This window comes from Akebia trifoliata, chromosome 8 (assembly GCF_017979445.1).
Source record: "Akebia trifoliata isolate Shusen 1 chromosome 8, ASM1797944v1, whole genome shotgun sequence".
Taxonomy (NCBI): Eukaryota; Viridiplantae; Streptophyta; class Magnoliopsida; order Ranunculales; family Lardizabalaceae; genus Akebia; species Akebia trifoliata.
The window spans coordinates 25,681,132-25,700,105 of NC_141382.1; positions in this window are offsets into that span (position 1 = coordinate 25,681,132).

The following is an 18,974-nucleotide window of genomic DNA, read 5'->3' on the forward strand; positions in this document are numbered from 1 at the left end:
AGGTTAATTGTGGTACTGTCAATATTGGATGATAAGTGAAAATATGTATGATTTAGGCAAAATATAAAATTACATGAATAAGGATTAATTGATATTACAATGATATTTAAACAGTAACTGGTCAATATTGTAATTTTGGGAGTAGAGAAAAAAAGGGTGTGACTTGCAGCTTATGGGACCGTTTGAAGTAGTTGAACAGATTTTGAGCAAGTTCACCGGATGTTCCACATATCCATGTTGAAAAAGTATTTGCTAGGCCCTTCACACGTGGTTAGTTGCGAAACAATTTATTTGATGTAAGATTTACCCTCTTGATTAAGGTTTTAAATCATGAAAATTATGACAAAGGCCTTGAGGAGATGTCATGGTAAGCATAAATGGAATACTGCATTGAATATAAAGATATTGGTATATTGGGAGTAGAGATTTTAATGCAGTTTACAAATTTAGTGTTAGTAGATATTTTTATTATAGTAGGGATATAATAAGTGTGAAAGTTGTGTATTATTTTATTAAGGAGTATTAAATTGTGTGCAAATAGTAGTGATGTGTTTGCGGTAAATCTATGCAATGAGGAGTAATAATCAGGATAAGTATGAGTAAAACATAATAGACGGTGTAATTGGTGAGAGAAGTAAAGATAAAGAATATAGAAGATGTGAAAGGATTGTTGTTGATAGATATTGGTGGGGAAGTGATATAATGTAAGTTGATTGTTATCTTAGGGTTATACAAATAATGGATCAGTTGGAATATGAAAATGATTTGGAGTGATTAATTGATGGATGTATTGGACTGATGAAAAATAGGTGACATAAGATTTCTGAATTATGAATTGAAAGTGACATTGACTTAGAACCAAGAATAGATGATAATTGAGGTAGGTATCGTTTATTATACATGTTGTGTGTTGACGACGAAGTTCGATACAATATGATATCAATTTCGAGAACAAAATTTTAATTAAAGGGGGAGAATGTAAAATCCAAAATTTTTGATTCATATCTCGAAGAAAATAAATATTAGAATTTTGAGAAAATCTTGAAAGTGGGACATAAGGGTAAAACTTTAAGATGTTTTTGATCATTTTTAATAGAATCTAACCTCACCATTAAATTCAAAATGATCGAAAAGCATACTTTATCTTGTAAGCACGCTCAAATGCGAGTCCAAACACAAAAGTTGCAAAATCCTTGATTACCGAGTCAAATTAGGCTAAAATAGTGATTTTTTGCTAAAGTAAGAATTATTAAGATTTGATTATACCATTGGGTTTGCGATGAAAAGTTATTGAACATGGACTATTTATTTATCATTTTTGGAGATTAGAAAGTTGAATTATCATCAAAAATGAAAATTGACGTCAATTTTAAGGGTCACCTCAGGCCAAAAATGTAAATTTTTGTTAGAGATATAATTTTTAGAAATTGACCAACCATTTGGTGAAATATAGTATCCATTTGTTAGTTTTGGAGTCCGGACGGTCAAGTTATCGTCAATCGAACTAATAGGCAAAATATCGATTTTGTCCCAAGATATATATAAATAAATTTTTGTAATTTTTTTACTATTCACTTTCGTTTTAAATGACCCAAAATCATCTACTATTTTAAAAAAATTCATTTTTTCTTCGATCTTCCACCTTAGATCCCTCGCAAATGGTTCGTCGTCGACGACCGACGAAGAAGGGAGAAACGTCCGTAGTCGCGTTCTCTACAAAACCCACCCAACCTCTTTCCATTTCACTTTCTCTTTCATCCTGTATCGTCAAAAATCAATCGTATATATATATATATGGGGGTTTCAAAATTTTAACCTCGGATTTCGCTTGTTTCGGGGTCAAACCATTTTCCACCGCAGAAGAGAGAAAAGAAGACGGCGTCGAGATATTTGAAACCACATGGTTAGATTCAAAAATCAATCATCTCAAACTTTGAGTCATCTCGATTTTCGTGCTGTTCACCTTATTTCCTCGCACGCGCTTCGATCCTTTAGCACATAAATTGTAACGAACTCTTAATTTCTATTAGATAGTGAAAATTATATTTAGGTTTTATTAAAAATTTGTGGTGAGTTTTCAAAAATATATAATTTAATCGATTATTTCAAATTCACGTCAGAACTTGCATATTTGATATGTTTAACTGTATTTTTAAACAAATTATACGTGGGTAGGATATTTCAACGGGCTATTTCTGTCAGTTGAGTCCTGTGCACCGCTTGAACCCTATTTTGATCAAAGTGTTATACCTTTTCAATATTCTTGATGAAAATGAATTTCATAATTAAAAAAAATGATTTTTAGATTCAATGAACTCAAATTGAGTTGATGAATATCAGAAAATGGATATTTTGTTTGAAATATTGAAAATTGTAAAAGTCGAAAAAAGAAAAAAAGGTATGAAACTGTAAAATGTCAGAGTCACACCCAAGGGGTGATGTCTGCATTTTACATTGTTGTGGTGTGTGTAGGTTGGTGAACGGATATCTAGGGATAATGTTACTGGTTGCATGTTTATTTACTGTTTGCTAGTGCGAGGCGTTGTTTATTTTTCCATTCTGTTATTTATTTTAGGCCGGTTAGCCACACTTGCATGGTAGGAAACTGGATATCCATTCTCAATCTTGTATTGTTAATTTCTCTTTTATTTTCAAATGAAAATAATATATATATATGTAGCTATTTTGTGAGCTGTTAAAGAGTTTGTGAATGCCTGAAGGGATAGTGCGTCATATCATCTGGAGTGGTGTACTATCCTGGGATGTACGGTAGGGATCACCAAGCTCATAAGGGGTATGAGACGCGTATGAGAGTGGACTCACAACTGGAATCCGGGTTTATTCATCTCTATCTTTACCAGTGAACTTGTACTGTAAAGGTGGTCGTATACGAATGGTTTGTATATTTGGGAATCACATGTACGCCTGATAGGCATAGACGAAGATGATTAATCAGTGATCACTAACAATCTATAGTAGTCGAACGTTCTGACACATCGAAAAGAGACCCATTGTTTAAGGTCACGTCAAACGGCCAACCTGAGTCGGATAAATGGTCAACCAAATGTGATAAATGTAGCGTCCGACCACAAAATCAGGAACTAAAAGTCAGTAAAGAATTGTAATATTATGTCCCGACTAGGAGCGATTCAGTCGTGAATCCCAACTCTCTAATTCCACTACTCCACCATATGTATTATGTATATGTTGCCTTATTTTAATATATAAAATGAAATGCAAGTTTAATGTTTCTATTTGATCAATTAGATTTGTATAAAAGGAAAATGTTATAGTGAATACTGTTGGTTGATGTAATATTAATTTTAAAATGTTTAGTTGCTCATCTCTACCTCTATGTACCAGTTAATCGTAGTTTCTTCTGTAAAATTTTGTGTATTTTAAAATGATTTAGTATGTTTATTCGTTCATGTTAGAAGAGGTTATTGACAGAAATTGTTTGCTTCCCTACTGGGTAACCATTGTTACTCATCCTTTCCTTCTTCATTTTTTTAGTTTCAGATCCGAAGCTTGGCAAAATAGATGTAGAAAATAAGTGAGAATCATCTGGTAGGTCAAATAGACAGCCAGAGTCCGTCACTTGGTAAGTATTGGGGTTATACCCCCTAGTGGTGTCAATTTTCCCAGGATTATTATGAATTTTATCTTGAGTGATAGGACTTCTGTTAGAGTGAGGATGTTTGTATAATTCTGTGTTTTGTTATCCTTACGTACTCTGATCTATTGTTCGTTATTAGATGTATGTAGGCTTCCGCTATTGTTATATTTTGTATATATATATATATGTAGAATTATATGTCATTTATTAGGTGTAGGTTGAACACCTTGGAATGCTAACATAAACAGAGGAAACAATACCGAAATTTCGAGGTGTCACCTAGTACCTCGGGATCTGACATGAGGATTTGTGTTAGCGTTTGGCGAGACGCCATACTCCACAACCCAATATTGCAGGTTAAAATAAATCCTAGAAAAAGTAGGTCAAAAAGTCTCCCTAGCCTTTTCCAAACCTCAATTTTGAAGCCCTATCCTATCATCCAAACCCCAACTTTTACTAAAAAACACACATAAACTTTTCAAAAATATCCAGAAATCCTTCAAAAAATACAGAAAACACTCAAATCTAAATACCTCAACTTAGATATCAGAAACAGATCTAGTGACGGAAACAAAGAAAGGAATCTCATACGAGAAATCTCTCTGTCAAGTCTGAGGGAACATGTAAAATCCTGAATTTTTAATTCGTATCTCGAGGAAAAATAAATAGTAGAATTTTAAGAAAATCTTGACAGTGGGACTTAGGGGTAAAATTTTAGGATGTTTCTGATCATTTTTAATAGAATCTGACCTCACCATTGGATTCAAAATGATCGAAAAACATACTTTAGCCTGTAAGTACACTCAAGTGTGAGTTCGAATGTGAAAGTTGCAAAATCCTCGATTACCGAGTCGAACCAGGCCAAAATAGTGAATTTTTTCTAAAGTAATAATTATTAAGATTCGATTACACGATTCGATTCCTAATGAAAAATTATTGAAGATAGACTATTTATTTGTCATTTTTGGAGATCAGGAAGTCGAATTATCGTCAAAAACGAAAACGATATCAAGTTTAGGGGTCACATCAGGCTAAACATGTAAAATTTTTATGGAGACATAATTTGTAGAAATTGACTGCACCATTAGATCTAGAACGAAAAATTATGTGAAATAGAGTATTCATTCGTCAGTTTTGGAGTCCGAATGGCCAAGTTATCGTCGATCAAAATAATAGGCGAAATACCAAATTCGTCCCAAATTTCATATAAATAATATTTTAATTTTTTTTTATATCTCATCTTCCCCAACTCGTCATACAGCCGAGACATATACGAAACGAAAAAAAATGTTTTTCTTTCAAACTTCCACCTCAGATCTCGTGCAAACGGTTCGTCGTCGACGATCACCACAGAAGAGAAAAAGATCCTTAGCTTCGACATTTACCAAACCTACCCAAGATCCATTCATTTCATCTCCTTTTTCATCCGATATCGTCGAAAATCAGCCGTACGTATATACGGAGATTTCGTAACTTCGACCACGTATTTTATCCGTTTCGGGGTCGAACCGTCCTTCGTCGCAGAAGGGAGAAAGGACGAGAACGTAGAGATCTTCCAAACCACCAGGCCGGTTTCGAAAATCAGCCGTTTCGAAGTTCAGTCCATCTCGATTTTCGTGTCGATTGCCTCGATTTTCGCGCACACGCTTTGATCCTTTCGCCTAGAAATAGTAAGAAACTCTCAATTTTTATTAGTAATCGTAGATTGTGAAAATTGCATTTAGAATTTTATTAAAAATTTGTGGTGAGTTTGCAAAATATAGAATTCTTTTATTATTTAAAAATTCACGTCAGAAATTGCATGTTTGATATGTTTAATTGTATTTTTTAACAAATTATACGTGGGTAGGATATTTTATCGGGTTATTTCTGTCAGTTGGGTCCTGTGCACTGCTCGGACCCCGTTTTAATATAAGATTTGTATTTTTTCAAGGTTTTTGATAAAAATGAACTTCATAGTTAGAAAAACAATTTATTATTCAATTAACTCATGTTGAGTTGATGAATATCAGAAAGTGGATATTTTATATGAGAGATTGAAAACTGTAAAATTCGAAAAAAGGGAAAAAGGGTATGAAACGGTAAAATGTCTGAGTCACACCGAGGGGTGATGTCTGCATTTTACATTGTTGTGTTGTGTGCAGGTTGGTGAACAGATATCCAGGGATAATATTGTTGGTTGCATGTTTATTTAAATTTTTGTTAGCGCGAGGCGCTGTTTACGTTTCCGTTTTGTTATTTATTTTAGGCCGGGTGGCCACACTTGCATGGTAGGAAACTGGATATCTATTCTCAACCTTGTATTGTTAATTTCTCTTTTATTTTCAAATGAAAATAATATATATATGTAACTATTTGGTGGACTGTTAAAGAGTATGTGAATGCTTGAAGGGATAGCGCGTCATATCATCCTGAGTGGTGTACTATCGTGGGATGTACGGTAGGGACCACCAAGCTCATACGTGGTATGGGACGCGTATGAGAGTGGAGTCACAACTGGAATCTGGGATATTCCTCTCTATCTTTACCAGTGAACTTGTAAAGTAAAGGTGGTCGTATACGAATGGTTTGTATATTTGGGAATCACATGCACGCCTGATAGGCATAGATGAAAATGATTAGTCAGTGATCACTAACAATCTATAGTAGTTGAACGTTCTGACACATCGAAAAGAGACCCATTGCTTACGGTCACGTCAAACGGCCAGCCTGAACCGGATAAATGGTCAACCAAGCGTGGTAAGTGCAGCGACCGGCCACAAAATCAGGAACTAAAAACTAGAGAAGAATTGTAACATCATGTCCCGACTGGGAGCGATCCAGTCGTGAATCCCAACTCTTTAATTCCAATACTCCACCATTGTGTATTATGTATCCGTTGTCTTATTTTGATATATAAAATGAAATGAATGTTTAATGTTTCCATTTAATCAATTAGATTTGTATAAAAAGAGAATGTTATAGTGAGTATTGCTGATCGATGTAATTTGAGTTTTAAAATATTTAGTTGCTCATGCCTGGCTATATGTACTAGTTAATCGTAGTTTCTTTTGTAAAATTTTGTATATTTTAAAATGATTCAGTATGTTTATTCGTTAATGTTAGGAGAGGTTATTGGCAGAAATTGTGTTTTTTCCTTACTGGGTAACCATTGTTACTCACCCTTTCCTTCTCCATTTTTTAGTTTCAGATCTGAAGCTTGGCGAGGCAGGTATAGAGCACAAGTGAGAATCATCTGGTGGGTCAGGTAGACAGCCAGAGTCCGTCATTTGGTGAGTATTGGGGTTATTACCCCTAGTGATGTCGATTCGTCTAAGAGTAATATAGATCTTTGTTTTGAGCGTTAAGACTTATGTTAGAGTGAGGAGTCTCTATATAATCCTGTATATAATTTTTGTTCTTCCGCACTCTGATCTTTCGTACGTTATTAGACGTATATAAGCTTCCGTTAGTATTATATTTTATTTGTTATATGCAGGATTGTATGTCGTTTATCAGGTGCAGGTTGAACGCCTTGGAATGCTAACATAAATAGAGGAGACCATGCCGAAATTTTGAGGTGCCACCTAGTACCTCGAGATCTGACATGGGGATTTGTGTTAGTGTTCGACGGGGCGTCACAGATGGTATCAGAACATATTATTAGATCCGTATGGGATACAAATCTGTTATGTTTTGGAGAATTGGCTGATACCACAGATATTAAATCGATAATCATAGAGTGTTACTAGGAATTCGGTATCCGAGCTCATCAGTAGTTCCGTATTGGAATTACGAGTTATTCTGTGTCTAGAAGTCTATAGAGCTTAGTAAACCTATGATGGGATTCTTGATTTGTTCTGTTAGTAATGGAAATTGAGTCCATTACTAAATTCTGAACTACGGTACTAATTCATAGTTACGTAAGAGCGGTTTCGACCTTATTTTAATAAGTGCCTTGTGACGGATAAACACAAGCTAGAGGAGTAAACGAGGTAGAAGTCAAAACGCAATAGAGACAAGACAAGTTTTAGATCAGACCACTGACCTAATAGCACAACTAATGTCATTCATGAGACAGATGGTTAAGTGTCATGTCAAGTTCAGAAAGGAGATATAAATAATACAACTACCACCACCTCGAAGCCAAGTGGAAAAAATGCAATTAGTATGTAATAAGAGACAAACAATTACAAAACTAGCAAATTCATAGGAAAAATAACAATAAGTGGGGAGTGACATTATAGACATACCAACTCAATGGATGGAAGAATTTCATAAGAAATAATAACATATACTACTAAATCCATCGAAAGAAAAATGTTGTGGTATGTTATGAGTGTAGCAAATCGGGACATAAATGAGAGCAATGTTCGGGTCAACGTCAATTGATTAGGGATGTGTGGCTCCGAAAGATGCTAGACAAACCAATGTATGAGACAATAAGGCCACCATATTTTACTAAAGTTGATAGCGTATTCGTGCTATCCCGAACAAACAAGACTAGCGATCGGAAGTGAAAGATGGTACAAGACTTACCACAATTGTAAGGTGCACCATTAAATCCAAGAAATGAGGAAGCGTTGGACTTATTCTCAAGAGACTTATACTATTCCACCTCAGGGACCACTACCACAGGTCATGCCTTTAAAGAATGAGAGAATTTCCCAGCCCAAAGGATAGGTAAATCTAAGGATGTGGTTGTAGAATTTTCAACGATTACGTCTATAGAAATTTTGGGACTTTTCCAATCCGATTGAGGTCAATGAATGGGTTTTGAAAACGTGAAAGATTTTGAGTGTCATGTAATGCCGGAGAGATCAGTTGGTGATGGTGACTACATTCCAATTAGACGAGGATGCCAATCATTAGTAAGATTTTGAGATGAATGTATTGGAAGATGGATCGTTTGAGTGGGTAGACTTCGAAAAGATATTTCTCAATAGATTCATATCCGAGACAGCTTGAGAGATCAAACATCAGGAATTTTTGAGATTAGTGCAAGGTAATCTATCAATTATAGACTATAAGATTATGTTTACTAAGTTGTCACGATATGCGCTTGAGCTTCTCTTGACAGATCTACAGAAGGCTGTAGATTCTTCAAAGGATTATAACCCTACCTAATGGCTAGGAGGTCAATGATTGAGATTACCAATTATAAAGATACGATGAATCGAGCTTAGAGGGTAGAATGATGAGAGATGAAGTTACAAACCTCCAGAGGACAAATTAGTCGACCTTAGCCATATTTTCCTTCTAGATCAAATTTGGGCAAGAGGCCGATGTATTCGAGGCCAATCTCCCCCGGATCAATGTATCCATAATATAGAACTCTTCCACTACCGAGTTATAGAGTTCTCACATCATTGAGATAGAGAGCACTTGGAGCTCCAATGATGCCAACAGGGCCAAAAGAATCAACAAGGTAGGTTCAGAGCCTATAGACCCCAGTCTACCAATTGCCTACTCTATAGAGATCTATGAAGACAGGATCGTCAACATGTTACGTATGTGGGCAGGTGGGACTCATTATTTATTCCAACAGCTACAAAAAGCTAACTACAGCTAATAGTTAATAGGTTAAAGTGCAGATAAGACAAAGAACAACTAAACAGCTCATATAGCTATTAGAATAGAACAAGAATTATTGCTTCCTAAGAGATGAGAACTCATAACTCAAGCTTATTAGCTTAGTTAGTGCGTAGTATCAGTAGGCAACGTAAAGGTAAGCCGTAGTGACACTAGTAGATAAAAATAAGAAATGTCAAGCCCTACGTTAGCTATTAGCTTAGATAGATAACGATAAAATGATTCAAAGCGGGCCATGTAAAGTGTAGTGTCATTTTGTTTTGTCAGTTCTGTCTCAACTAGTTAACTCTGACTAATTTCTAGTTGTAGTTCTGTCAGGTGCTGTTGAATTGGTACGCTAGTCTTTTTATCAATAGTCTAGTCAATTACTCGTATATTATGCTAGTAGATAAGCAAGTGTTTCTTGTATATCCTTCATGTCGAGAGCTACTTCCTCGAATATCAACACAGAGAGTTGCGTATCTTTCATTTCGATTGAAGATGGCTTAACTTTGGGAGGCCTAACGACTAAACTATTAGATAAAACAGCTCTTGCTTTACGACTTCTTGAATCGATTCTCCTCCTTTAAAAAGATAGACCTTTATCTTACTATCCTCAGTGTCAGCTCTAACTCTTCTTTTGCCTTCTTATTTCACGATCGCCTTTTAGTATATGAATTCATTATTATCGTTCTCGTTACGTGATCAATGCCTTCTACAGACAAGCACTCACTTCGAGATTTCGATTGTGGCTCCTTTTAACTCATTGAAACGAAAGGGCTATAAGTAAAGATTAGGACTCCGTAGAAGCAGCGACTACCACCTACTTGTGCCCACATCCATCCTAAAGAGATTTAGTAGAGTATAAGTTAGGAGGTGGGTCGATGTAAAATGTGAGAAAGAATAATCTTGTGATAATGTTGCATTAATGATGACTTAATGGAATTGTGAGAAAATAGATGTAGGATTTATCCCCTCGAGTAAGATTTTAAATTATAAAAGTTATGACAGAGGTTTTGAAGAAATATCACGATAAGTAGAAAATGTAATATTGAATTGAATATAAAGATATTGGTGTGTTTGCGGTAAGACTATGCATTGAGGAGTAATATTCATAGCAATTATGAGTAAAATATAATAGACGGTGTAATTGGTGAGAGAAGTAAGATAAAGAATAGAGAAGATGTGAAAAGATTGTTGTTGATAGACATGGGTGGGGAAGTGATACAAGGTAAATTGATTGTTATCTTGGGATTATACAAATAATGGATTAATTGGAGTATGAGTTTGAATTAGAGTGATTAATTAATGAATGTGTTGGCTTGACGGAATATGGGAGACATAAATCTATGAGTTATAAATGAGATGGGTTTTGGACGAAGAATAGAAGATAATTACTCATGTCATGTTAGTGGAATAGCAACAAAGCTTGATAAGGTATGATTTTAATTTCGAGGAAGAAATTTTTATTAAGGGGGGGAGAATGTAAAACCCCAAATTTTTAATTCGTATCTTGAGAAAAAAAAGAGTAGAATTTTAAGAAAATCTTGAAAGTGGGACTTAGGGGTAAAATTTTAGGATGTTTCTGATCATTTTTAATAGAATCTAACCTCTCTATTGGATTCAAAATGATCGAAAAACATACTTTAGCCTGTAAACACGCTCAAGTGCGAGTCCGAATGTGAAAGTTGCAAAATCCTCGATTATCGAGTCGGACCAGGCCAAAATAGTGAATTTTTGCTAGAGCAATAATTATTAAGATTCGATTACACCATTGGATTCCTAATAAAAAATTATTGAAGATAGACTATTTATTTGTCATTTTTGGAGATCAGGAAGTCGAATTATCGTCAAAAACTAAAACGACATCAAGTTTAGGGGTCACATCAGGCTAAAAATGTAAAATTTTTATGAAGACATAATTTGTAGAAATTGACTGCACCATTAGATCCAGACCGAAAAATTATGTGAAATAGAGTATTCATTCGTCAGTTTTGGAGTCTGAATGGCCAAGTTATCGTCGATCAAAACAATAGACGAAATACCAAATTCATCCCAAATTTCATATAAATAATATTAAATTTTTTTTTTTATATCTCATCTTCCCCAACTCGTCATACAGCCAAGACATATACGAAACGAAAAAAAAAATTTCTTCAAACTTCCACCTCAGATCTCGTGCAAAAAGTTCGCCGTCGACGATCGTCGCAGAAGAGAAAAAGATCCGCAGCTTCGACATCTACCAAACCCACCCAAGATCCATTCATTTCATCTCCTTTTTCACCCGATATCGTCGAAAATCAGCCGTACGTATATACAAAAATTTCGTAACTTCGACTTCGGATTTCATCCATTTCAGGGTCAAACCGTCCTTCGCCGCAGAAGGGAGAAAGGACGAGCACATCGAGATCTTCAAAACCACCAGGCCGGTTACGAAAATCAGCCGCTTCGAAGTTCGATCCGTCTCCATTTCTGTGCCAATCGCCTCGATTTTCGCACACATGCTTTGATCCTTTCGCCTAGAAATAGTAAGGAACTCTCAATTTCTATTAGTAATCGTAGATTATGAAAATTGCATTTAGAATTTTATTAAAAATTTGTGGTGAGTTTCCAAAATATAGAATTCTTTTATTATTTAAAAATTCACGCCAGAAATTGCATGTTTGATATGTTTAATTGTATTTTTTAACAAATTATACGTGGGTAGGATATTTTATCGGGTTATTTCTGTCAATTGGGTCCTGTGCACTGCTCGGACCCCGTTTTAATATAAGATTTGTATTTTTTCAAGGTTTTTGATAAAAATGAACTTCATAGTTAGAAAAATGATTTATTATTCAATTAACTCATGTTGAGTTGATAAATATTAGAAAGTGGATATTTTATTTGAGAGATTGAAAACTGTAAAATTCGAAAAAAGGGAAAAAGGGTATGAAACGGTAAAATGTCTGAGTCACACCGAGGAGTTGAAAGTGCCCTCGATCCGCGGGGTGCGCGGATCCGCATTTGACCCTTGAGGTTTGGGAGTCGCCACCTAGTTGTTAAGGTCTAGGAACCAAACTGACTCTAAAAAAGGTAAACTAATCTACGAAAGAGAAAAAGAGTTCGGGGATCACGTTACGGGGTTGGAAGGTGTTAGGCACCAACCCCGCCCGGCCAAAGCCGGTCTCTACTAACTTCCCAAATATATCACATTGCTAAAAACCTAGATAAAAATAAAAATAAAAAATTTCATACCTTTCCGATAGCAAGGATTTTGTTCCCTCAGATCTGACAAAAATAGCTCCTTGTACCGTACTCCCTTGCTTCGTTCTGTCTCCGGATTTGATTTCTGATCTCCGAGGCAAGGTATCTCCTTATTTTTGACTCTGAACTCTTCAAGTTTGTTGCGGATTTAGGGGTATTTTTGGAGGGATTTTAGGGATTTTCTAGACTAAAATTGAAGCGGGGATGTTAGGTAAGGAGTTGGGACTCCAAAACTAGGGTTTATGGGGGGCTAGGGGAGCTTCTAGACCTACTTCTCTTAGGGTTTATGATTTTCTTTGATACGAAAATAGGGTGTGGAGGCTCCTATTTATAAAGTTTTTAGAAGCATTAGGGTTTGATTAGGGTTTCTTTTAGAGTTTTAATTAGGGTTTAGACTTTGGTCTCATGAGATGGACTTAGTCTTTAGTGTTTTGACTTAGGATTTTGATTTAGGGTTTTGACTTTAGTCTTATGAGATTGACTTGATTAGTTTAGATTAGGGTTTTGATTTAGGGTTTTGACTTTAGTCTTATGAGATTGACTTTAATACTTGACTTTAGTCTTACTTAATTGACTTTAATTTTGACTTTAGTCTTATTTGATTGACTTTAATATCTTGACCTTAGTCTTCCTTGATTGACTTTAAATTTTTGGAGAACCCCCCTCTATTATATCTTTAATTCTTTGGACCCCCAAATGGAGGGGTCCTTAAAGAAATATCTTGCGAACCCTCAACAATTTTGCTTGAAAACCTGATTGATAAATTTTTTGGTTTAAATTTTAATAATTAATTTCATTAATGTTTCACTTTACATTATTTAATGATTTATTTATTAATTTTGAAAATTTTAATTATTAAAATTGTGAAATTACCATTTTGCCTTCGGAGAGGATTTTTTACGTTTTAAGTCGTTTTTCAATGTTCTAGGATATTTTGAAATCAGTTTTTCGTAAGGAATTCAATGGGAATGTTGGTTTTTGTCATTTACGAAATTTTTTGTGTGAAATGGTCATGAATTTTATGAGGGGTATTTTCATAATTTTGTCAAATTTTGTGAAAATTGGTAAAATTATTTATTTGGTTTCGATTTGTCGTTTTATGTATTTGAACAGATTTTCCTAAGCATAATGTAGGCTCTAAGGTTGTTTTGATGTTAGGGGTATTTTTGTAATTTGGTCATTTTTAGTGATTTTTATCGTGAAGCTTTTTTTTGGCTTGTAGGATGATGATTTCTATGTTTCTAGGGTAGTATTTTCCTAGCGTAGCGTGGTTTCTAAGTTTTGTCAGTTCGAGATACCTCATCCGGATTTCTGAAACATATCTAGTAACAAAATAAAGCATTGGAATAGACATCCATCATTGGGAACCTTTGCGATCGGGTTGACGACTTGATTAATCAGGCGGATGCAAAAATGGGGTGTCTACAGGGGTGATGTCTGCATTTTACGTTGTTGTGTTGTGTGCAGGTTGGTGAACAGATATCCAGGGATAATATTGTTGGTTGCATGTTTATTTAAATTTCTGTTAGCGCGAGGCGCTGTTTACGTTTCCGTTTTGTTATTTATTTTAGGCCGGGTGGCCACACTTGCATGGTAGTTAACTGGATATCTATTCTCAATCTTGTATTGTTAATTTCTCTTTTGTTTTCAAATGAAAATAATATATATATATATATAACTATTTTGTGAACTGTTAAAGAGTTTGTGAATGCCTGAAGGGATAGTGCGTCATATCATCCGGAGTGGTGTACTATCGTGGGATGTACGGTAGGGACCACCAAGCTCATACGTGGTATGGGACGCGTATGAAAGTGGAGTCACAACTGGAATTCGGGATATTCCTCTCTATCTTTACCAGTGAACTTGTAATGTAAAGGTGGTCGTATACGAATGGTTTGTATATTTGGAAATCACATGCACGCCTGATAGGCATAGACGAAGATGATTAGTCAGTGATCACTAACAATCTATAGTAGTCGAACGTTCTGACACATCGAAAAGAGTCCCATTGCTTACGGTCACGTCAAACGGCCAGCCTGAGCCGGATAAATGATCAACCAAGAGTGGTAAGTGCAGCGACCGGCCACAAAATCAGGAACTAAAACTAGAGAAGAATTGTAAGATCATGTCCCGACTGGGAGCGATCCAGTCGTGAATCCCAACTCTCTAATTCCAATACTCCACCATTGTGTATTATCTATCTGTTGTCTTATTTTGATATATAAAATGAAATGAATGTTTAATGTTTCCATTTAATCAATTAGATTTGTATAAAAAGAGAATGTTATAGTGAGTATTGTTGATCGATGTAATGTGAGTTTTAAAATGTTTAGTTGCTCATCCCTGGCTATATGTACCAGTTAATTGTAGTTTCTTTTGTAACACTTTGTATATTTTAAAATGATTCAGTATATTTATTCGTTCATGTTAGGAGAGGTTATTGGCAGAAATTGTGTTTTTTCCTTACTGGGTAACCATTGTTACTCACCCTTTCCTTCTCCATTTTTTAATTTCAGATCTGAAGCTTGGCGAGACAGGTATAGAGCACAAGTGAGAATCATCTGGTGGGTCAGGTAGACAGCCAGAGTCCGTCATTTGGTGAGTATTGGGGTTATTACCCCTAGTGATGTCGATTCGTCCAAGAGTAATATAGATCTTTGTTTTGAGCGTTAAGACTTATGTTAGAGTGAGGAGTCTCTGTATAATCCTGTATATAATTTTTGTTCTTCCGCACTCTGATCTTTCGTACGTTATTAGACGTATATAAGCTTCCGCTAGTATTATATTTTATTTGTTATATGCAGGATTGTATGTCGTTTATCAGGTGCAGGTTGAACGCCTTGGAATGCTAACATAAACAGAGGAGACCATGCCGAAATTTCGAGGTGCCACCTAATACCTCGAGATCTGACATGGGGATTTGTGTTAGTGTTCGGCGGGGCGTCACAGAACAAATCATTGCGATCATCTAGGTATAACTTTTATTTTTTATTTTATTTTATTTATTTGTTTTAGGTCTTTTAGCTTTACTAACATTTGTTTATTTTTAAACATAACTTGATAGCTTGAAATTAGAAAGCAATGGATGACTTAGGTCATATTTAGATAAAAAGAGGATCTCTTTTGATAAATTAGATCCTAAAATAGGCTATTGGTACAGTGGACTCACATAAATGGAAAATGTATGGTCTATGAAAGATTTAGGTAAAAGAATTCGATTAGAGAATGGGAAAGGTATTAAGCACCCCATTCTCTCCACCTAAGGTGGTTACCTTTTAAATTTGGCCATTTTTTTTAAAAGATTAACATAACAACAAAAATGCATGAGATGCATGAAGTAGGTGTGTGTATATGGTGTGTATATACCTCTTTAAAAGAGATTTTAATGTTAGTATTAACATGAAAAATATCCTATGGAAGAGGATATGCCATAGAGTCATCACATTTTACATGAGTTGAAATGTTGGTTTAGGATTTTAGAGAAATTTAATGGATGGAGTTCCCTTAGATCTATAACCTTAATGCATGCATGTTTGGCTTCAACCTCCATGCTTTCGACCAAACCGCCTCAAGCATTCCATAGCCAAGGTTGATGTTCAATCTACTCGGGATGAAGGGTGGTTCTCCATTACATCCTAAAGGTCTCTAAAAAGAAAAAAAAGAAGGATAAAAGAAGATGCAAGCTTAAGATTAAAAAAATTGAAAAAACTATTACATCCACTAGTCCATTACTCTTTCACCCAAAGTATGTAAAATGAAACATTCAATTTATGGTCAGATTATGCTTAAATTATGTTCAATTATGCTCAGACCTTATGCTCAATTATACTCAGATTACACTCAGTTCATGCTCAAATTTTACTTAGTTTTACTCAATTTTAATTCAAATTTTGCTCAGATTTTATGTAGATTTTACTTAGTTTTTTCATTTTGAAGTTCATCATCTTCTTATCAAGAATGTGCAAAATAGAGGTATGTCTTTTTAAAATCATCTTTACACTATTACACACACGTGCACATTCATTGCTTTTGCATTAGTCAGGGAGGATTTTTCAAAATTCAAGGATCTGACACCGTCAGTAAGAGCTAACTTTCGAAAATCTAACAACTTTTTATTCAATAAGAGCTTTAACCTCAAAAATTTGAATGTGCCAACGAATTATTAAATCAAGCTGCAAAATGAACTACCATTGACTTTGGCATTCAAATATCGCACTATCTACCAAAGTAGATTTGTTATCTAGTTTTTTTCCAACTCTCTGCCAAAGAAGGACATCTATAAACACCCCATTTTTTCACTCACCTGATTAATCAACTCGTTAACTCGATTGCAACGGTTCCTAATGATATATAAATATTCTAAAGTTTTTACTTGTTACTAAATGTGTTTTTAAAGCTTGGATGAGATATTTTAAGCAAACAAACTTTAGAAATCTCATTACGCTTGGAAAATATGATCTAAAATATAGAAATCATCATTTTGAGGCTAAAAGAAGCTTTACAAGAAAAATCATCAAAAAATAATCAAATTATCAAAATATCCCTAACAGCAGAACATCCCTAGAGGTTACATTACACTTAAGAAAATCCTTTTAAATACATAAAACAATAAACTAAAATCAAATAAATTATTTCATCAATTCTCAAAAAATTCAATAAAATTATTAAAATACCTCTTGTGGGGTCCATGATCATTTCACATTAGAAATCCATAAGTGACATAAACTAATATTCTTAATGAATTTCTTGTAAAAAAATTGATTCTAAAATATATCAAAATGTCAAAAAATGATTTCCAACGCAAAATTCCTCTTTGAGGGCAAAACAGTAATTTTCCAACCTAAAAATTCGAAAATCTAAAACTATTAATTAATGTAATGTAAAATCTTAATAAATTAACTTTAAATTTTTGAATAAGTAAATTCAATTAATTAATCCCATTAGCCAAATTTCAAATGGGGCCACCTGATATTTAATAAAGAACCCTCCATCGAGGGGCCTAAAAGAATTTCAAATAACTTAATAAAGAATCTTCTATTCAGAGGGTTCTCCAAAATTTAAAAAAAAATTATTTTACATAAGTCAAAAATCAAAATAAAATCTAATTGAAATGTTAACTAAACCACTTAAAAGATTAGTTAGAGATACATTATATCTAAAAGGGACCTAATCAAATCCTAATCTTATTAATAAAGTCTTTTGAAAAAAGGAACTCTACCACCCAATCTAGTAGGTATTGAGAAACCTTAGAAAATGGATGTCAAAAACTCTCTAAAAATTTTTCAAAATCCTAAATCTAGAGTCCCAAGTCAATACCTAACGCCCAAGCCCTAAATCTAGAACCCCAAGTAAAAAAAATTTAGAAATCTTAAAAAACACCTCGAAAAATTTGAAAAAGATTCAAATCTAGAAGAAGAAAGTCTCATCTCAGAAATCAAGAATAGATCTAGAAGTAAAGAAAAATCAAGAAGATTCACATGAGGAATGTTCATCGCTAGTTTCTGAGGAAACTGATCACCACAATTACTCAGTAAAAACAAAGATAATTTTTCTTATCTTTATTCTAGATTTAGATTGTTTTTCGCAATATAAAACTTTGAGAAGAGCAGAGACCAACTTTCACCGGGCGGGATTGGTACCTAACACTTTTCAATCTCGTACACTACCTCAAAAAAGGCTAAAATTCATTATTATTATGGCATTAAATTCAATGGTCCAAATCTCACCTTTATTATCATCAGCTCAAAACCCACATTTAAGCCCAACAAAATAATTTGACAGCACAAACCCAACGAACCACCAGTTTTTTACCCAAAAAAACTTAAAATCCTTTTGATTTTCTTTCTTAGGGAAAACGAGAATTTTTTCTCAATCTCCCTCTTCGATCAACACTCACAAATCCCTCAATATTGAATACTAATCGATCAAACCAAATATTCGAGAGGCATTTAAGAACACCAATCGATCAAACTAGACTTTCGAGAGGCATTCGAGAACATCGATCGATCAAACCAGACATTCAAGAGCACCGAACGATCTCTGTCTCACTCACATCCCTCAATCTCCCAGAACTAGCTCAAATCGAAGAACGCCTTGCTCTTCTCACTTCGTCAATGGATTTTTAATCTGCTTCAAATCCAGAAATCTTTAGTGTTTCTACAAATCAATTTTTCTTTTTGCCTCGATTTAGCCTTTTAAGAGGTACATCTTATAATTTTCTATATAATTTCAGTTTAATATTGTTGAAATTCTACTTTAGATGCGTTAATCTAGTTTACAAAACTTGTTTGTGCTAAAATGAACTTTTAATCGTAGAGTTATTAGTGGATTTTTTTTGTAAAAATCCTAATTTTTCAAGTAGGTCATCTCCACTTCTTTTTCTTTTCTTACATTTTATTCTAGTTTCTTTATTGCTTCTATTTTTCACTTTAATATTCTCTAATTATTATGTTTTTGTTGTGATTTATATTTGTTTTTAGAGCTTTTCTAATAAATTTGGATCTAAAATTGGAGAAATCTGATTGGATGCCTTTTTCTGTGAATTTAGTTTAGATGATATGAA